We start from the raw sequence: 21,111 nt of genomic DNA, 5'->3' as shown, positions 1-21,111 counted from the left end.
GGTAAGTAATCCTTTTGGTTGGGTAAGTATTTATTTTAGTTCCTTTTAGTTGGGGTAAGTATTTCATTTATTTATTTGAGGTAAGTATTTAGTTTAGTTGAGGTAAGTATCCCTAACTATGAGCCCCTCTGGGGACATGTGGCTCCCTCAGAGGGCCGTGCCAAACTGAATTCAAAATGTCAGTTGCTCCCTTTTAAACTCTGAGCCCCTCCCTTTCTGAAAATCCGTGTTACTCCTCCATTGTAGTGTGTTTGTCTAACCGTTATTTCCCATGTCTTTTTTCAATTAAAATTCTTTGTTTCTGGCTCCAATTCTTTGCGTTTAATTTATATAGTGTTCATATCTATGATTAACACTTTATCCGCTGGGTATGTGTGCCTCCCTTTAATGGCTACACTTCATCCATGGTATTTAAATGCCTACTTTAGTTAGTGGCTTCATCCATTATATGGGCTTAGAATGTCCTTCACTGAGGGTTAGAGATAAATTAAGGCCAGTATTTTGGAGCCAGGGTGGGGACTAAAACTGAATCAGGCCTGGGATTTAGGGTTAGGGCCTCAAAGAGGGCTTAGTTTGGGTCCAATTGGTTAGGGTTAGTTCAGAAATATATGGGCTGGGGTTAGATGGGATATAGACTGGGTTAGCTTATAATAGCTTAGCATGGGTAGGAGCACTGACCATTAATCCACAGGAGGCCCTGGCCGGTTAGGTTTGGGGTTTGGGTTGGGGACTCCACCTAAGTGGAGGCCCCAAGATTGCACTCGCCACCACTGTGGATGGCCAGCTCTCCGTCCCCATCTTCTCAAAAGAGGTTTTATAATCTCACTATCTGAGTTATATTAGACTGGTTCGCCTTTGTTATATGAAGTATAAATATGTGGGTCCTCCTTTTCTCATGTTATGTTCTCTCTCTTGTATGTCAGGTGGCGTTCGCTCGCGACGTTTCGTCCGCTTCTTGGGACTTCTTCAGGCTGCCATGACATACAGGTGGTTTCCTTGTGATTTTAGAGGTAAGTATCCCCTTAAAGTGAGGTAAGTATTCCTTTTAGTGGAGGTGAGTATCCCTTTAAGTTGAGGTAAGTAATCCTTTTGGTTGGGTAAGTATTTATTTTAGTTCCTTTTAGTTGGGGTAAGTATTTCATTTATTTATTTGAGGTAAGTATTTAGTTTAGTTGAGGTAAGTATCCCCTAACTATGAGCCCCTCTGGGGACATGTGGCTCCCTCAGAGGGCCGTGCCAAACTGAATTCAAAATGTCAGTTGCTCCCTTTTAAACTCTGAGCCCCTCCCTTTCTGAAAATCCGTGTTACTCCTCCATTGTAGTGTGTTTGTCTAACCGTTATTTCCCATGTCTTTAGGGTTAGGGTTAGGGTTAGGGTTAGGGTTTTATCATGAGAAGTTGGCATTTTTTGCCTGGCTTTACCTAAAAGTTGGATTTTTTTCACAACATTTGCAATGTTGGGCCTGCCATCCATTCATGTGTATTGGGGCCACTTTTCCAGTAAGCCAATATCGCAGTGCCAGTATCCAAGTATGCAGTTATTCATGGTAGTTGCATTTTTGGGCACCAGGGGGCACTGATCAAGATTATGTACTCTCCTAACAATATGAATCCTGGGCCTAACAGGAAGTCAGCCATTTTGAATTTAGTGGTCTTTTTTGGTGATTTGCAAGTGTTATACTTAACCCTTTAGGCGCCGAGTTTTATTTTGAAAAATACTAGATTTTGACATCTAAATTTCTGGAGGCTCTGGCTTGAAAGTGCTTTGAGATAGAGACAAAGTGTAAATCAGACAAATATTGAGAATGACCTAAAGTTTATCTAGGTAGTCAATTTTCCCAGCTAATTTGCATATTATGACGTCATATGGTGACGGCCATATTGGATCATATAATTTCCATGAAATAACTGATATTTTGAAAGAGACTTGAACTTATTTCATCAGATTCACCCCCCTCCATCTATTTGTTACGTTGTCCACATATCAAATGAACAGGTAAAAGTAAATTGTAAGCAAACAGTCGTAAACTAGAACTATTACTACCACAAAGCTCATGTAAACAGTAGGCGTTTTTTATGATTTTTTACCCACTACCACCCCCCATTGCAGCAGGAGCTAGCTCAAATAGTGGCATCGGCAGCTCGCAGTGGCATTTCCGGTGGCAGGTTGAGATGCCGCGGCATCTGCCGCTGTTAGCAGGGGCATTTCCGGTGGCAGGTTGAGATGCCGCGGCATCTGCCGCTGTTAGCAGGGGCATTTCCGGTGGCAGGTTGAGATGCCGCGGCATATTTCGCCGTTTATGTGGCATTCCAGTGGTAATCTAGGATGCCGCGGCACCTGCCGCTGTTAGCAGTGGCATTTCCAGTGGCAGGTTGAGATGCCGCGGCATCTGCCGCGGTTCACCGTGAGATGCTACGGCATCTTTCGCCGTTTATGCGGTATAACGGTGGCAAACAAGGGCTGTGTCTGAAATCACCGACTGTTTGTAGTATCTGCTAGTGAGATACCGACATTAATAGTTTCTAAATGTTACCACTTGGCAATATTAGACTTGGTAGCATTTATTTGTGCATTTTTTTCTCAAGGTTTCTTTGATTTTTACAATATTTGATTTATATTACAGTCTGTTATGTTGCAGTGCTGAGGAAAGAAATTGGTGATAGCCTATGTTTTTTTTATTTAAAATGCAATGTGAAATGACAAAATACTTTACTCACTCAATTAAAAGGCTGCAGTTTAAAGCATGATTACATGAGGGGAACAATATTTAGGCTATGGTGTGCCCTTTATTTTTTAAATCTTGACATAATTTTTTTTTTTCAGACCCTAATCAGCAGAGATCAGCAGGACGTCAAACATAGCTTTCTGAAGCTCCGACTGTTGCCATGTTGGCAGTAGCCTATCTCCCGGATAAAGGACGTGGATCGTCGGTGGAGCTGGGCCGAATGAAGCCTGGTTGCTGCGGCTAGCGGGAAATCAACTTTTTTTCAAAGGGCCGTAGGTTGGATTCGAATCCGGTCTGCTGCAGCAACTCCGTACATGGGTCGCCAGCTTTACTGACTGAGCTAACCGGACAGGGTCAATCATAATGAGCAAGACATTTCTTGTACAAGGCTGTAAACACCTTATTTCTTCTGTAAAGTTGAGCATGATTTATAAAAAGATAAATCAGTTTGTTTTATTTTTGTATATGGTTATATTCTAGTCTACTCACTATGTTTATTGTTATGCACAAAAATACCAAAGCAAATCTCTTGTAACCTTTGTGCAAACCTACTTTGCATTAAAGCTGATTCTGATTCTTCTGTAGTAAGAGAACTTTGTACACATTTTACAAAAGATAGTCCCATTATTAATAAACACAAACTTTTTGTTTTACAAACTTTATTTTACTGTTAATTACTAACTTTCCAGTGGAATGCTACTGCTTTGGCATTTCAACCTGTAAACATTTGGTGAGGTTTGCTGATGTCAATATGCATCTGTTGTACTAGTGGATAATACTACTGAGTTTGTGAAGTGTTTAAAACTCCTACATAATATCCTCACAGAGAGTACAACAGCAGTGAAGAGATTCATCAATTAGCAACCAGTGACTTATTTAACAGCACATGGGAATGGAAGCAACAGCATGAGTTTCTGAGCAAGCTCTGGCTTCGTCTTTCGCGTTCTTACAAGTTGCTATATCCAATAGGCTACATCTAAAGTAAAATAACCTTTTCTTTCACCTGCACTTTTCTGTTAGCATTCATATTAAAACGTGCCTATATACTGTATTGTTTATGCTGTCATTGTTTTCACCTGCAGTCCCCAGCATTTTGAAGGCAAAACATAAAACAGTAACAGGCACATAAGCACAGACAGAAAACACAGGAGCATAGATAAAAGCAGATAGACATAGAACACATAAGCACATAATCACATAAACACAGCACATGAGCACCAAAATCAAATGCATAATGTTTTATGCAATCGTTAGTTTTTATTATGTAGCCTAGAGCACAAAATTTGTATGAAAGGGTCCACATAGCCTACATAACTTCACTTTGCCTTATAATATTAATCATCTGAATACAGTTTGTTAAATTAAATTAAATTGAAAAAATATATTATTACAATTACACTATAGTACACAAGACATCTTTGTGTGTGGTTGTGGAAAATGGTTGCCAGATTTGTGTTCGTCCTGTAAGAATTGAAAACTCAGCCCTGATGGTTAATTACTTGTAATGTTTTATGTTGTTTGTAGGCAGACTTGTTTTCTCTTAATGTATCCATTAAAACGTTACCCATTTAAACTGTGCTAAGGCGACAGTTATGATAAGGACACTATATTATCACAAGTGGCATGAGGTGATTGTCAAATTTGAAAATATAGTCTATGGACTTAAATCAATCCTAAGTGCATGATATGTAGCCTAGGAACAGTATAACACATGCTGATGTATTGGAAACATATTCATGTTTTGTAAATTATTTGTGAAAAAGAGGCAACAAGAGCTTCTTTGCTCTGGGGCCCAAATACTGGTATGTTGTCACTGACAAGGTGTCTGAAGGTTTGATTGATTGTGGTTTGTTACCACAATCAATCAGTGTTTGTTGTATGACTGTTAGAATGAAATTGTCCTACTGTAAATATATGTATATATATATATATATATATGGTTGTTTGAATTTAATTGAATTGAACAAGAGAGGAGGAGGATAAATGCAAGGTAAGTAATACATTAATATAATAATAATTGTACAAAATGTAGCCTTTCAAACAAGGATTTCAAACAGTTCACATATCAGATAATTTTAACTGCCTTATTAGAAGCGCATTTAGTGTACATCTGAAGCTGCAATACTTAAATTACCTTCCATACCTGGCAACCCTGCAGGGCGTCATCTGAATCGTAAAAAGGGGATCACTGCCCACTTTTTTCTCAGAGCAGCACTTGGGACATTTAAAGTTGTCTCTGCTATAGAAAGCACAGTTAATAGGCATACAACTGGACAGACCTTGTAAGGTAATCACTTTTAGTCAGGTGTGTGCTTTTATTTATTGAAGACATTAGTTAGGCTATTTGTAGTATTTAGATTGACAATATGATTATAATGTTACTAATTTTCTGCTTCACGGTGCTGACCTTATAATAGCCTGCAATTAACAAATGAAAAGTATTTTTTATAGGTGAGGCTACTTGGTTTACACTGTCAGCCTAGCTGTGGAAGAAAAGTAATAACGGTAACCCCTATCGCAGTCATATTACAAGCTAGCGGAACCCCCTTTTTTTAAGTGTGTTTATTACCTATTGCATTTTAATGTACAACAGTAGGCCTACATTTAAAAATATGTACTCCGTTATTTTCAATGGTAATGCAATTTCAGGTGCAGGTAGGATTTTATTGTGAGAATGCTAAACAGCGGGGCCTCAGGGACCGCCAATGATCTCAGGTGCCATTGTTAGTGTTTAACAGTTTCACAAGCGGTCTGTGATGAGAAATGTCATGTAAAACAATTTTTTTTTTCAAAACACCGCAAATATTGAAACTGAAATTCCAAGCGCACCACTAGGCATATGGAGCTGCAAACTGTTGATGTAATACTACTACTACTACTACTACTACTAATAATAATAATAATACTAATAATAATAATAATAATAATAATAATAATAATAATAACGAATTATGTGTTTGCTATGCATTAGGCTGTATAATTCAGAATATTCATGTGGTTGGACATGGGAAATTTCTTTATTTGTGATCATTTGTTGTTGACCATTTACTTTAATGTTTCCACAGAAACTACACTCCGTGGCTCTGTCTGTTTTCATCTAACAAGACTTGTGAAAATGGAAGGTGAGAAAGGCTTCAAATAGCCTACTCATTTTTATGTAGCTTAAAGTTTTTCATACCTTCTTTTTAAGGTACATAGGCTATAGTTCAAAAGTTTAAGTCGTGGGGGAGGGGTGTTAATGACCCTGTTGTTGTTCCCAACAGGTTCCCATCAGATGTTCTCTGACATTAAGTCATTGTTAACCTGTGTTGGTCCTCAGTGTATCTTCTGTCTTAAAAAGGAACTGGCAAATAAGGATCACCTTCAGAAAAAGCATCTAAGAGAAGCAATTTATTTTATGGAAAATAATCAAGGTATGGAGTTAAACCCTATAGAGAGGTGTATGATGTGATAGCCTATTTACTTTCACTTGGAAATTTTAATGCAATCCTTCTAATATCTTTAACTTGTTTCTCAGAGAAATTTGTGGTGGCCTGCTACTGCACTGACAGCAAAGAAACATCCAGATGCCATTACCATTGCCCATTTTGTGACTTTAAAGTATTTGCACGGTCACAGACCTTCATACAGCATTTAAAATGCAAACATGGTAGGTGTTTTCATCCACACCATTATGTGCATCATCCACAAACATTTTAATGTCTTTGTCAATCAACATAGCTAAGTGATAAACCCATGAAAAATACCTAAACCAAGAACATCTGTGTTATTTAGAAGTATGTGTGTGATGGTTGTTGAAACACATCAAATGCTCTTTTGGTGAAATATATTATAAACCAACTGTCAATGTGATTACCCAAAAGACATTTATATTGTTCAACAGGACTTTTAAGCCCTTGCACCTTCATTCAGTGATTTATTGTTACAGAGCCCTCACATTTAGGTAATTAGTCTGTGACTGCTCATTGCTCATGAAATTGGCTTTTTATTGTGATGTAAAGAGGTTGCCTGTTTTAGTTTAAATAATTCCACCTGGTATGATCTATATAATTATCTAATTGTAATCAATGACGCATTTTCTAAATCTCTTTCTCCTGCAGGTATTGCATCAGACAAAAGACAAGGTAGGTCTAGTACTTGGCAATAATTATTTATCTTTTATTAACACCAATTAATAAAAAATATTTGATGTTAATTTTAGTAATAATAATAATAATAATAATACATTTTATTTATAAGCGCTTTTGTAGAAACTCAAAGACACATAAAAACATAAAAACAGCAAAACAACATCAAATAGTGAAACACTAAAAAATCAATCTAAGCTGAACATTAAAAGCAATTTTAAAAAGGTGTCTTTGAGGAGGGCTCTTTCAGTGCTGTGTTGTGACCGAAGCCGGATTGAATTGGTGTTGTGGTCAATAATACTAGCATACAGAAGATGTAAAAGCTATGGTGTGCAATAAAGTCACATATCTTCAAAGGTGATCATCAGAACATCAACCAACCCAAGAGAGTCTGTGTCACCCTATTCCATACCCAACACTTATACAACTATATTCTAGAAACGTGATATCTTTACAGGACAGGGTACTGTGGCTTCAGAATGTAGTTTAAACCTTTAACTCAAATGTTACTTTTTTTTTCATTAAAATCTCTGATAAAACCTTTTTGCTTTAGCAGGTAAGCCAAGCACTTCAAAGAGAAAAGCGGACACTCTCGAAGAAGACTCCACAGACAACTTGGACTCAAAGCCCGACCAGTTCACATGTCCGCACTGCACAGCTGTGCTCAGTGCACCTAAAAACTTAAAAAGACATATCAGAGATGTCCATAACATTGACACTACACCCATGACATGTATAGATGTAAGAAACGGAATTTATGTTACTCCTAAATATGACCATAGTCCATTTCTCCCGATTCATGTCATAAAGTCAACCTATCCACCAAAAATTGACTGTGAGGTAGACAAGTGCCGTAAATTCATGCAGATTGCTTGGTCATCAGGAAATCCTGGGAAAGAATGTGTACACCTAGAAAGAACCACAAATGCCAAACCGTATGCCAAGCCAGCAATCCTCACATCTACCTCAATACAGGACATGCAGAGCAAAGGGCTGATGTCATCTGAGTGGGGTGTCAAATGTGAAGAGCTGAAAAATGCTGCAACCAAATGTGGAGTGGATAGTGTGTTTCCTGTTTTTGGAGAGGAGGGAAACTCCCAGCGGTGGCATTTTTTTTCGGTATTCACTAATGAAACAGACAACTGGTGTCAGTTTGGGAGGACGAGAGTGACATTTGATGCAGTGGCAGGACAGTGGAACTGTCAGTGTCGTGGAACTGGACAATCTCACCGTTGTATCCATCGTATGATGGGAATGTGGTGGATTTACCAGGAGTCCCCAGGTACATTGCTGGCCACTTCAGATATCCACGTACATGACATAGATGACTTGGAAAGTCACATTGTTGAAAGCAGCATCGCTTGTGAGCCACACAATGTGAACAGTCAAAGAATTTGTGCAATGACGGAATATCTTTTAAGGCAAAAGCGCATCCCATGCCTGCAAGAGTTACCTGTGGAGCTCAGGTCTCAGGAGAAACAACCACCACCATGTTTTGTCCCGTCTGAAAACACCTGCCCCTACTGTCCAGGGCCCACCCCTCCAGCACTTAATGCAGCCAAAGTTGTAACGACTCAAGCTATGGTGTACGGGATGAACTATGTCAAAAAGGGTAAGTCAATTACGTCAGTACTCAAGTAAGTCAATACTTTGAAATGATGTATTCATCATGATATCACATTCATATGTCTTTTCTATAACAGCTTTAACAGTGAAAAATTGGATTGGTGTTGACATAGTCCTAATATAGATCGAACAAATTTTGAACAGATGTTTTCATTATCAGGTGTCTCTGTTGCTGTAAAAGACTGCCCAACATGTGGCAATGTTGTGAGGTTTCAGGAATATCATTCTGGGTTCCATAACTTCAACAACCGTGTCCTTTTAACATTGCCATTATGTGAGCTTCTGCTGTCTGGTCTGGCGGTAAGGCATCAATAAATGCTTTGCATGATACACAAGCAATTATGTATCATGAAACCTTTTAGCATGTCCACCTTTGTAAATCAATAACTTTACCAAGAACTTCACTTTACTATGTTGTTTGATTACAGAACAAGACAACGACTGGTCGCATGCTGGACACTATATCTTTCTTTAATGACAATCGGTACCACCACCAAATAGTGCGGCGAGCTTTCCACCACTTCATGTCATTGACAAATTTTCAGTTTGACTTCTCCTGCTACCAGTGTGGACACCATCCAGCTGTGGTAGTAGCAGATGCTAACTGGAAACTGGCCTTTGATGTCCCACGTAAGAATTGTTTTGATGTCTGTAATTCATACATTGTAACATTAAATGAATGATGAAGATTCTGATAGCTGATTGTGTTGAAAAACTCCATTTGCAGTTGAGACATTCAAAAGGCCTGATCCAGATACTATTTCGGACAAAGACTTACAAGTGGATATTGTAAAGGCCTGGACAGATCTGGATCGGTCATTAATAGCAGAAGGCCTCATATCAGGTTAGTAAAACAAAGTGACACTGCTATATATTACCAAGAATTTGTAAAATTGATAAAAATTCAACCACAATGGTATAAACCTTATACAACATATGCTACACTAACAACATCCTTGACCAAAGGCATTTACGATGTTACTTGGTTTACTAAAAGGAACATCTGTGGCAAACCCATACTCCACCACTCCTGGCCACTCCACTTTGGCACCATGGATGGGAGAGAACACCAGGGTTGGAAATATCCTGCCAAAAACTGAGGTGAAAAAGGCACTCAAAAGAAAACCAGACGACATCAAGCCTCCGGCAAAAAAGATAAATGAAGACATAATACTCGAAATCATTGAGTCAAAGAAGGTATACGTTGTGCTTATATATTGCTGGTTTGTCAGTAAACTTTGACTACATATGCATGGCAGTACATATAATTTTGTTGTTCATCCCATATTTATGAGTGTTGGTTTGATACAAGATGTTACATGATATAATGTGTGTTTCATGTAATTTCAATGGGTCTTTTAAATTTACAGACGCAAAAAAAGGAACTCCAGGATGCTTGTAATGCCCTTGGTGTGTCTTCAGAGGGGTCCATTGCAGACATGATGAACAGGCTTGAGGAACTGCTAAACTTCAAGGATATCTACCCAAAGCTTTTCCTGAAGTTACAGAAAGCTGGTGGTGAGAAATACCTTGGTATATGATTTATTTATTTAGTATCTACCATAACATAACATTATTATGCTGTATAATTTTTATTTGTATTCTTTAGGTGGAGTCCTTCATTTTTCTTGCGTACATGGGGTGGTATACTACCTGAACTTTCTGTTCTGGACTGAGTCAGCAAGAGACCACACGGACGGTCTACTGAGTTTTAAGCACTTTCCCACCTGTTTCATCTCTGATGTAGCTGGACAGGTTGCCCGCCATACAAACAATCGCACAAAACAACTTTTTTTCCAACCACATGATGGAAGACTCTGTGCACCGACCTCTGATAACCTGAAACTGGCAGCCAAGAAGGAATTAAAAGTAGACATGCAGTGGGTAAAGAACCTAAGGTCCCCATTCCCATCACAAGAAAACCCTGATAACGACAGACTGCAAGCAAGACATCCAATCACTGGGACATGTGAAAGGTACTCCTTGTACGACAGATTCCACCAAAAAAACCAAAAACGCCCAGAAGAGAAGTTGCGAAGCCTCAACATCTGCCCCACCCTAAGAACAGAAGTGAACTCATCTGTTGCAGAGCAGTTCAATCGTGAACTTGCTTCTGTGAGATATTCATTGTGCCAAATGAATGAGCCACATTTTAAGCAGACAGTAAGGGTGTTAATTGATCTTCACAATGAAAAGATTAACAGGAGCTTTAAGGCAGAAATGGAGGCCTTGTGCAACATGAAGTTGTCCATTGGCCTGCATGGGATGCTGGGACTGCAGTCTGCTGGTAAGTTTTGTTACTACATGCTCAGATATTTAAGATATTAAAATTGATAAGAAGTTTGAAGTTGTAGAAATGTTAAAATAACACAGTGCTGTAAAGTACGACTTGTAACATGTTCTTTTTGCTGTGGCACAAACTGGTGAAACATAAACGGTGTAACAAAGTAGCCCATTTTTTCTGAAATTCCAATTTCGTTCTTGTCTCTTGTTTTATAGAGGGGAAGGTTGGAAATGTCAATATACAACCTGACAGCATTGTGAAGTCTTCCTTCTTGGCACAATTGTATGATGTTGACGATAAGGACAAGGTAAGTAATAAATCTCTGTGCCATTTTCCTTTACTCTTACATCTGTCTATGAATCAATGGTAGTAACAGTTATTACTTTGTCATTATGTTTGTATTCAGGAAAAACTGAAGAAGTTATTATGTGGATCTCGAGATGAAAATCAAGCCCTGACTCATTCCACAAGAAGATATCCTGTGTCAATTAAGGACATGCGCAGTGTTTGCCCACTCGAGTTGTTGGCAGACTCTTCACTGGCTATGCCATGGCTGACAGATGATGTAAGTGTAGATAGATAATTTAGTTTTGGAAGTAACATCTGTAATGAAGTGCAGGGTTTATCATTTACTTAAAAAAAAACAAAAGGACTTGTATTTCAACTTATTTATTCAATTCCAGGCTGTCAACTATCGCATAGCACAGCTGGCTCAAGAAAACATGGTAATATGTTTTGACTGTCTGACTTTATGGATTTCTAATGCCTAAACTAAAAACTAATGCTAAATTTTTTGTTGTAGTGTGGTTCTTTGGGTCACTTTGATTTTATTTTGTGGCACCGGGAATGGACAAGCACTGGAGCTGTCGAAGACAAATTTGTGAAACACATCCCTGTACGTCCTTTTTGTGACTTTTTTCCTAATACAATGTATATATTAACAAAACACATCTGCTTTTCATATGGACTTTGTTGTACTATCTGAGGTATTTTTTTGTGCTACAGGTCTCTGACAAAATCTTCCTGCCCAGGATTGTGGGTCATTCCTCTCCGGAGACAGGGAACCATTTTATTCTTTGGGTGAGCCACCATAAATGCAAGGTTTTATTCTCTGATTTGACTTTTATAGAACTGGATATATCTGTAAGACTTTCTGTACAGAAGTGATCTTGTGCAGCAGCCTACATTAAGAGATGCTGAAATATACGTACATCATGACCTATATTTAATATATATTTCAACATTTGTGTTACAACTTTGTCATATATGTTGGAAGGTTGTATAAACTGATGTGTTTCCTTGTAGGTGTTTGACTTCAGCGCCAAAGACATTCGTGTCTACGATTCACTTGGTCTGTATTCAAACATAAGTGACAAAGACATGGACCTCCTCAGGTAAAGGGAGAGTAACATAAAATATAATTTTTTCCAGGTATTGGAAAGGTAATGTGACAATATGCTAAAAAAATATTGCTGCTTTTTTGGTAGAAATGTCTTCAGATTTTCGGGCGGTCTTCAAGGATGGAGTGTGACATATCCTCCACAGTGGAAGCAGCAGGACTCGGTTAATTGTGGAGTTTTCGTGTGTTCTGTGAGTTGCCTGTTCTGTGTGCTGCTTGTCTTCCTGTCCAGTGCAAGTGACATCTGTGGGTTCATAAAAGAAAATTGTTTTGTTCCCAACTAGGCAGCTGAAAATGAAATGCAACATGTTGCGGTCAGTACAGAGGCTCTGACTCTCAACCAGTGCAGGACTCTGCGGCTGCATCATGCTACCAGAATGATAAAAAATGTCAATGCTGAGGTAGGAGTAATTGATGTTTTATTATGTGACAATATACAGTATACTGTTAAAAAGAAAAGGGCTCTGGTTAGAGCAAAGTTTTTTGTTACACAGGACTTCCCACTTACTGCAGAAGACAACTTAAAAATGGAAGAAAAGGAAATTAAACTACAGCAATCGGAAGCCAAAAAAACAGACTCCAGCAGCCATTGCCAGGCTTGGAAAACCAAGTCATGTTTGTTCCAGCGAGCAACAGGGACAACCAAGTATGTACAACACAAATGACAACTCAAAACTTCAGACACAACATAGTTGACAAGGTCCGTTATATTTAAGCCACTACTGATTACATGGAAATACCTGTTTTAAGGTACTGTGGAATATTGATAACGTTCTCACAATCCTGTTTTCTACCAGTGTTTTCCATAACCACATCAAGAAATACCAATGGGTACAATGCTCATATTGCAAAAACTGGCTGCATTTCGAGTGTGCTGGTGTAAAAGGAGACTGGACGTCCAAGGACTTCTTTTGTGGATGCAACAACATCCCAGATATGTAAGAATAACCTCATACACGTCCGACCAATGGTTGCCATTGAAACCAAATTGATAACTCTTACAGTTGTTTTTGATAAATATAGTTTGTCTTTTTTTACATTAAATATGAAAGACAAATATTGAAAATGTATGAAATGAATGAACAACTACATAAGTAAACATAAATAAATGTATGACATTATTAATAATTACAAAGATATACACAATAAGACAAAAAATATTCTTAGCCTTTCCCCACATATCAGCAGCCTGTTTGCTAGTTACATGTCCTTTAAATCCAGTGTAACATTTTATCTATATCTATTCTAAGGTCAATGTTTTGAAATGAAAAGATGTAAAAACACTGCGCCAATTTCTGCAATGCTTTTGTCTTAAACAGAAACGACATCCTGGAGGCTGTTAAAGTAGAAGACTTTCAGACAGACGAAGAAATTTTGGTAAAAACATACATTGCTCTGAAGTGACATGTACAAGGTTTTTACTATGAGGTGGCATTCAAAACTTTAACAAGGCTGGTAAAAACTGAATCAACATCTAAAAATACTTATTATACTATTATAGGATCTGGAGAAAAACCTGCTGAGTGGGCATGTTCTGTCCAACAGAATGTATCTGTGGAAACACAGAGGATTTGATCCTGCCCTTAAAAAGCATTACAGCGAACATGTCACTTTATTCAGTGACATAAAGGTATGTAGACTGTTCTCTCTTGGTCTTATTGGTGGACACAACTCCTCGCAATCACAATAGTATGTGACTGAAAAATATATTGAAGTCACGGATGTTTAGACATATATTCCATATCCCAATGCACATGTTTAGCATATTAACTAATTGTATTTGAAAGCCCAAATTTAGACTGCCTATAATAAACCTATATAAGGACATCATGACAAAGAAAGCTGTAGTAACAGAGCACAGGAACTATTTTGATTTTGAAACTAACATCCTGTCATTTTTTGGGAGGAAACCTTTTAGTCAGATGCTGGTGGACAGGGAAGGATTGGCATTACTTATCAAATACATTACAGTACTTTTAGGCAGAGGAGGAGGGAAAGGGAGTAATGAATAATTAAAATGTTGCCTTGACTGTGCACAATTTAACAATTTTCTTTGTTAACCCCTTAATATCCCCTGTAAAGTGTTTCCATGCTTCTTACTTACTTATTACCACAGACGGACGAGATTATCCAGAGACTGGCAAAAATCCTGACAGTACCTGGAACTGTAGCTGAGAAGCAGCTCTACATAACAGAGGTCGTTTTGCCAGAGGTAAACTAATGAGGATATGTAATGTTAACGAATAATATAACTACATTTAGAAGAAAACTAATTACTGAGTAAGTAATGCCATAGGACAAGTGTCACTGGACTTTGGATAATTTAGAGAACACATACCACAACTAGCAAAATGTTAAAATCGAAACTGAAGTACTTAAGTATGACTATTAATTAATGAGAACATAAATGTACAGTGTACAAGACTAAATACTTTTATGGGATTGAAGCTGATAATTCCTGACATGCTTATTATTAAAAATTATTTTATTTCTTGTAGGTGTTGATTCAGTGGTTGCAAGGCAACAGCAACATGTGTCGGTACCAAGCGGAATCTGTGCTTGTAACCACCACACCTTCAAAGGAAAAGAAAGGGTAGGCTACAGGACGTTCTTTCCGATGTTGGTGTGCATGTCGATATGAAACATCACTGAATGCATAATGCTTGTTGTGGCATTTAGTGAATTAGCAGGTGATGTTTCAGATCAATCGCATTTACAGATGATTTCCTTTTTTCCCAGAGCCCCCAGTGCAAGGAAGACAGCTGATAAAACAGACAGCACAGAAGAGGTAAAACCCAAACCGTTTCCCACAAAAATGTATTTAACTCAGGACAGCTATCTTGTCAAAATTGGCAATCTGTAATATATTAATAAGTGTGTATGTGTTGCAGCCAGAGAGGCAGACACTGTTTCTATTCTGCTGAAAGTATTAGTTAACGCAATCTACGTATTAACTCCAGCAACAAAGTTGTTTTGGTTTTATGGCTTTTGCATCTCAGCACATTTGAGTAGCTCAAAGGCGATTCTTGATGGTGGAAGCCGTACAGCACATTCACAAGCATCACAACTCAGAAGTTCATAAATTTGAAATTATGACCCTCGAAGCTTCGATAAACTTCTATTTATTGTCACTGATTAATTATTAAATATGCAATGCTTACATGTAAAACAAACAAATAACAATGAAGCTGAATATAAATATATATATAAATATAGTTAAGCAAGAAAGTAATTTGTTAAATACAAAAACAGAAAATGAAAATGAATACATTGTAGGGTCTCTGATGAATACTAAAGTAGTAAACATAAACACCCATATGAATGTCATTTAGCCTTTCACACAATCAAAATCCTATGAAGGTTGAAGGTTGCTTGACCATACAATACAGCATCGCTTACTGTGACATAAGGAAGCTTTTTTGCACTCCCAGGACACAATGACAGTGGTACTTAATGAAGTGTATTGAAGATGCTCTAGATACAGATTTGTTGCATTACCATTTCTTTTTTTTTTTATTTACATGTACAATTAAGACAATTGTGAATGTATACTGAAATTTAGTTTAGAGGGGTTTTAGATGGAACCCACAGTGTTGATAAAGACAGCATATGTTGGTACAATTTTTTTAATGTTTCTTTCAAATGTACTGTAAATGCTCTATAAGTCTGAAATCTTTACTTGAGAACAACATTAATGATCAATAATAATTTACTGCAGGAAAACATTCTCATCCAAGGCAGCCTTGCTGCAGCTGACTGGTGCCGTACGGCGACATTCGATGGAGTGCTGAAACTCCCTGCTGTCCTTTCCATGGACAAAGAGGAAAGAAAAGAAGCCCTCCAGGAGTTGGAAACCTGGGATGGGGACCTGGATGAGGGTTCTCCAGCAGAACTTTTCTCATTTGTCTTCACACAAAAAAAGGATTACGACAAGTTCTGTGGAGAACTTATTGATAAAAAAAATTACAAACTTTTCGTAAGATTTGAGGAGCAGTGATGTAGTTTTATGTTATGTTATATTAAAGAGTTTTGTTCGTAAATACAGCCTATTCATTCATACCAAGACCTTTGTACATGGTTTTAAATTAGAATCCTGTGATGCACAGATACATATAAATATCACATATAGTAAGCTATAAATGTTTAGGGTTAGAAGTCAACAATTTTTGATAGGTCATGTGTTACAACAACTTGTTTAAAGAAAGGGACAGCTGCCACAGGGGGTCAGTGGCAATTGCCACAAACAGTGGCAGGTGCTTGGCCAAGTGTAGGCCTATAGCCTAAATATTGTTCCCCTCATGTAATCATGCTTTAAACTGCAACCTTTTAATTGAGTGAGTAAAGTATTTTGTCATTTCACATTGCATTTTAAATAAAAAAAAACATAGGCTACCACCAATTTCTTTCCTCAGCACTGCAACATAACAGACTGTAATATAAATCAAATATTGTAAAAATCAAAGAAACCTTGAGAAAAAAATGCAAAAAAATATAAAAATTTTAATTTTTTAAATTTTTAATTTTTTATTTTTTTTTTTTTTTTTTTTTTTTTTTAAAAAAATTATTTTTTTTTTTTTTTTTTTTTTTTTTCCCTTTTTTTTTTTCTTTTAAACGGAAAAGGTTGCGGTAGCTTTTCTTGTGTTTCCCCGCGGCGGCGGCGGCTTCTCCCCCTCCCCCCCCTGTAACTTCTTTTCCAACCGGCGGGGGGGCCGCCGCCTCCTTTTTTTACTACTTTAATCCCAAAAAAACGGGGAAATATGCCGCGCCTTCTCACCCCCCCCCGGAAATCCCCTTCGGGGGTGCCGGTGCCCTTTTTTGGGCTGGCTGTCTCTCCCCATTGAGGACACATTTTCTTTTCTTTTTTATTCTCTTCTTCTTCATTATTATTATTATTATTATCATTATTATTATTATCATTATCATTATCATATGATAATATGATCAAAGTTTTATCCTCAGTCAAATAGTTTGGCCGTGGTGGTGTGGCGAATTTGTCTCACCACAAAACATCAAGTTGCTTTAACTCCACTGTACATGGTTGAATCTGACCCGAACTTCACGTTTGATAAGAGCCCCTGCCTGGACACATCCATATGCAATTTAGGGTTCACAGTTATTGCGCCACCTACTGGCCACAGGAAGTAAATCTTGTGAAACAAACATCATCCGACTTACATGAAATTTCACATGGTTGATAAGGGACCTGGCACAAACACATCTACATGGCAATAAAGAGTCACCGTTATTGTGCCACCTACTGGCCAGAGAAAGTAAACCTTGTATCACAAACATCATCTGATTTACATGAAATTTTTTGAAGAGAGTCTCGGCCTGAGGAGAGATGCATGCATGACAGTTCAGGACCGTAGTCGATGCGCCACCTACTGGCAACAGGAAATAAGCCTTGTGAAATGAACATTGTTTGATTTACACGAAATTTACGTGCCACAGGCCCCGACTGGCAAGGGGTGCAAGGGCCCGTTCATCGCTGCTTGCAGCTTTAATTAGGGATCGAGCACTGAAAGTGCAAGACCCTATTGTTCCTCTTGGAATTATTATTATTATACCTTTGGAAGTTCAACCGCACATTTGGCCCCCGCAACATTCTCAAAATGGAATGAAGATTTGCACAAAATTCAAACGTAGCAAAAATATTGATATGACATTGTCCCTGTGCACGGGCGACGCCCCCCAGAATCAGCCCCCAAGACATGTAAGGCCCACATGTACGACAATTGCTACGCATGTGTATCATGATAAAAGAAGCAGAAAAGCCTCTTGGACCCATGCCCAGAAACCCACTGGAAGTCTGATATTTCAATTTTTAATTCTCATCATTTTGTGGTCATTTTGACTTTTTCGCCTTGCATTTGAACAAACTCGTCCTAGGGAATTTCTGGGATCTGCTTCAAAATTGGTCAGTACAGTCACAAAATGGTGCTGAATGAACGCTGTAAAGGGCGTGTCCGTGGCATGCCGTCAAATTTGGCCATTTTGAAGTCCGTGGTCTTGTATTTGAACAAACAAACTCCTATGGAATTTATCAGATCTGCTTCAAAACTTTACAGTACTCTTGAATAATGTTGCTGATTACAAGTTGTGCTATTATTGACTGTACGTTGAAGAGCGTGTCCGTGGCGTGCCTTCAAAGTTGGCCATTTGAACGAATGTCACACTGTGATGTCATTTTTGGCATTTCAGGGCTTCTATTTTAACTAACTCCTCCTACAGGTTTTATTGGATCTACTTCAAAATTGGTAAGTGCAGTCAGTTTTTTTCGTCCAACATTGTGCCCGTGGCGTGGCATCCCGTGGCATCCAATTTCAAACCTTCGCCATGAAAGAGTGATTCGTCATAACTTCTGCGTACATGATCCGACTGCAACGAAACTTCACATGTTCGATAAGAGTCTCGCCCTGAACATGTCTATGTGATGATATTCGGTAATAGTCAGAGCGCCACCTAGTGGCAACAGGAAGTATCACGTTTTATACTTTTATGTTCTACTCCTAGCAGGATGATTCAATTCAATTCAATTTTATTTGTATAGCGCCAATTCATAACAGAAGTTATCTCAGGACACTTTTCAAATAGAGCAGGTCTAGACCGAACTCTTTAACATTAATTACAGAGACCCAACAGTACCACCATGAGCAAGCACTTGGCGACAAGGGCAAGGAAAAACTGCCTGTTAAAAGGCAGAAACCTAGGACAGATCCTCCGGCTCTAGGTGGGTGGTCGTCTGTCTCGACCAGTTGGGGTGAGAGAGAGAGAGAGAGAGAGAGAGAGAGAGAGCGACAGACAGACAGACAGGTGCACAGCAACAACAGTATTGGCAATGGCAGTCAAGCAGGACCATGGCAGGAGGCTCCACCAGGATCCATGAGAACCTGCGAGACGAGAAAGCACAAGAACTCCGGGGAAGAAGTGGAGTTAGTAACATGCATTAAAGGGACATGAATGAGTGCAGAAAGAGAGAGGAAGAGAGTAGCTCAGTGCACCATGGGAAATCCCCCGATAGTCTAGGCCTATAGCAGCATAACTAAGGGATGGTTCAGGACTCACCTGATCCAGCCCTAACTATAAGCTATGATCAGATCTAGCTGAAATTTTCTTATAAAATACAAAACACATTGTTGATGATATGTGATGACTGCGGTAAGTAGGTGTGTCTGTGGCGTGCCGGGAAATTTTGATGTACCGCCACAAAACACGAATTTGCTATAACTTGAGTGTACATTGTCCAATCGGCTCCAAACTTCACTTGTCTGATAAGAGTCCTGACCTGAACACATAGTGATAGCGCCACCTAGTGGCAACAAGAACTAAGTGCTGCGTGGCGATTTTGAGCTAATTTACATGACATTTTCATGTTATGGTCCGCGCTTGTTACATCGGCACGTGACGTGGCCGCAGCACACCCCGATGGCATGTGACGCTGCCGCAGCACGCCCCGACGCGTGCCGGTTTCGAGATCCCGCTCAACGCTGCTTGCAGCTTTAATTTCTAAGTTATTTCTCCTAGTTCAAGTTTCAGGCCTCCATCTGCTTTGGTGACCAAATTAGGTCAAAAGAGCAACTGGTCTGGGCAGGCCTCAGTCAGTTACAAAGGTCATTGGAGATCATCCTTTCATTGTATATATTAAAAATAAATCCGCAATTGCAATTCACAGGACATGGTCGTTGGTGGGCCGAGATAATGTGTATAAACTTTGGTGGATGTAGCCCCAAGGATTCACTTAACAAGACAGTCCAGCACCAACACCTACAGATGTTCTAAGGGTGTATAAGTCTAAGGGCCTGGATCTTTCTTGGTCCAACCAGAGAATTTTTTTTTCCTCTCAAGCTAGAAGTCTGAAAGTTTTGTCAGTGATTTTGCACTCCACGTGGGCCAGTCCTGTGGTGGTTTGAACCCTCTCAGTCTTTTCATCTGACCATCAGGGGTCACTCCATTTGAATTTTTTCAACAGTTTCAGGCACATAAATGGGCCAATATAGCTCCTGTTGCGGAAATTTCCTCCTTGTTGTTGAAATTCTTGATCTGCCTGTAGAGTCAAAAAACAAGACTGGAAAGGGAGCATGCACCAAGTGTTTATTCCCTATTGAGAGGGACAGATCACACAGAACCACAAGGCAGTAAGCAGTTCAGAGTTGTGCCCCCTGACCAAATGTTTTACCCTGTTCTTATACTGTTTGACATGCCCCTGGCCCTTTGATGAAGAAACACAGAACTTCCTTGACAGATTAGAAAACAATCTGCTGTAATACAAAAGAGATTGTAAACCCCTTTCAGGATTTTACATCTAGGTATAATCTCCTCTCTACTTAAGGGGTTATAAACAGCGGGGTCGTAAATTTTGGTGGATGTAGCCCCAAGGATTTACTTAACAAACCAATACAGCACCAACACCTACAGATGGTCTAAGGGTGTTTAGGATTTTATCATGAGAAGTTGGCCTTTTTTGCCTGGCTTTACCTAAAAGTTGAATTTACTACGTTTACTATGTTGGGCCTGCCATCCATTCATGTGTATTGGGGCCATTTTGCCAGTAAGCCAATATCGCAGTGCCAGTATCCAGGTATGCAGTTATTCATGGTAGTTGCATTTTTGGGCACCAGGGGGCACTTGATGAAGACTCTGGAGGCCAATCTTTCAGTATCACCCAGTTTATCTTTATTAGACCCTAACAATATGGGCCCACAGAATCCACTCATTTAAAATGCATTGGAGTTGTCTGCAATGCTTTCTATGGGCTGCAAGAGTGACTCTAGGGACCCACAGTGACCTGCATGTCCCCCAGAATAAAAATGCTTCATGTAACCAATTTTGTGGTCTACAAGGCTCCCTAAAAACCCCTGATAACCTCTTGGTGGGCCAAAATAAAATATTTCATGGCCTCTCAGTGCCAAAAGGCCCCTGGAAAATATTAGTCCTGGAAAGTATCCAGAA

At 38.9% G+C, this 21,111-nt stretch overlaps 2 long non-coding RNA genes across 2 annotated transcripts in view; one reads left to right on the top strand and one right to left on the bottom strand.

The window, feature by feature from the left end:
- The first annotated feature begins 12,970 nt into the window (after positions 1-12,970).
- On the top strand, positions 12,971-13,792 carry LOC127360518 (uncharacterized). The gene is made up of 3 exons (XR_007883776.1): positions 12,971-13,100; positions 13,482-13,539; positions 13,664-13,792. It is a non-coding gene; the product is annotated as an uncharacterized LOC127360518 (long non-coding RNA).
- A 4,891-nt stretch (positions 13,793-18,683) lies between these two features.
- The window catches only part of LOC127360513 (uncharacterized), a 57,492-nt gene continuing 55,064 nt past the window's right edge, over positions 18,684-21,111 (bottom strand). The window contains exon 2 of the long non-coding RNA XR_007883766.1: positions 18,684-19,227. This is a non-coding gene — a long non-coding RNA (uncharacterized LOC127360513). The remainder of the gene's footprint in view (positions 19,228-21,111) is intronic.

Source organism: Dicentrarchus labrax, unplaced genomic scaffold, assembly GCF_905237075.1.
Source record: "Dicentrarchus labrax unplaced genomic scaffold, dlabrax2021, whole genome shotgun sequence".
Taxonomy (NCBI): Eukaryota; Metazoa; Chordata; class Actinopteri; family Moronidae; genus Dicentrarchus; species Dicentrarchus labrax.
The sequence above is the reverse complement of the archived record's forward strand: the minus strand, read 5'-3'. Positions and strand labels throughout refer to the sequence as shown.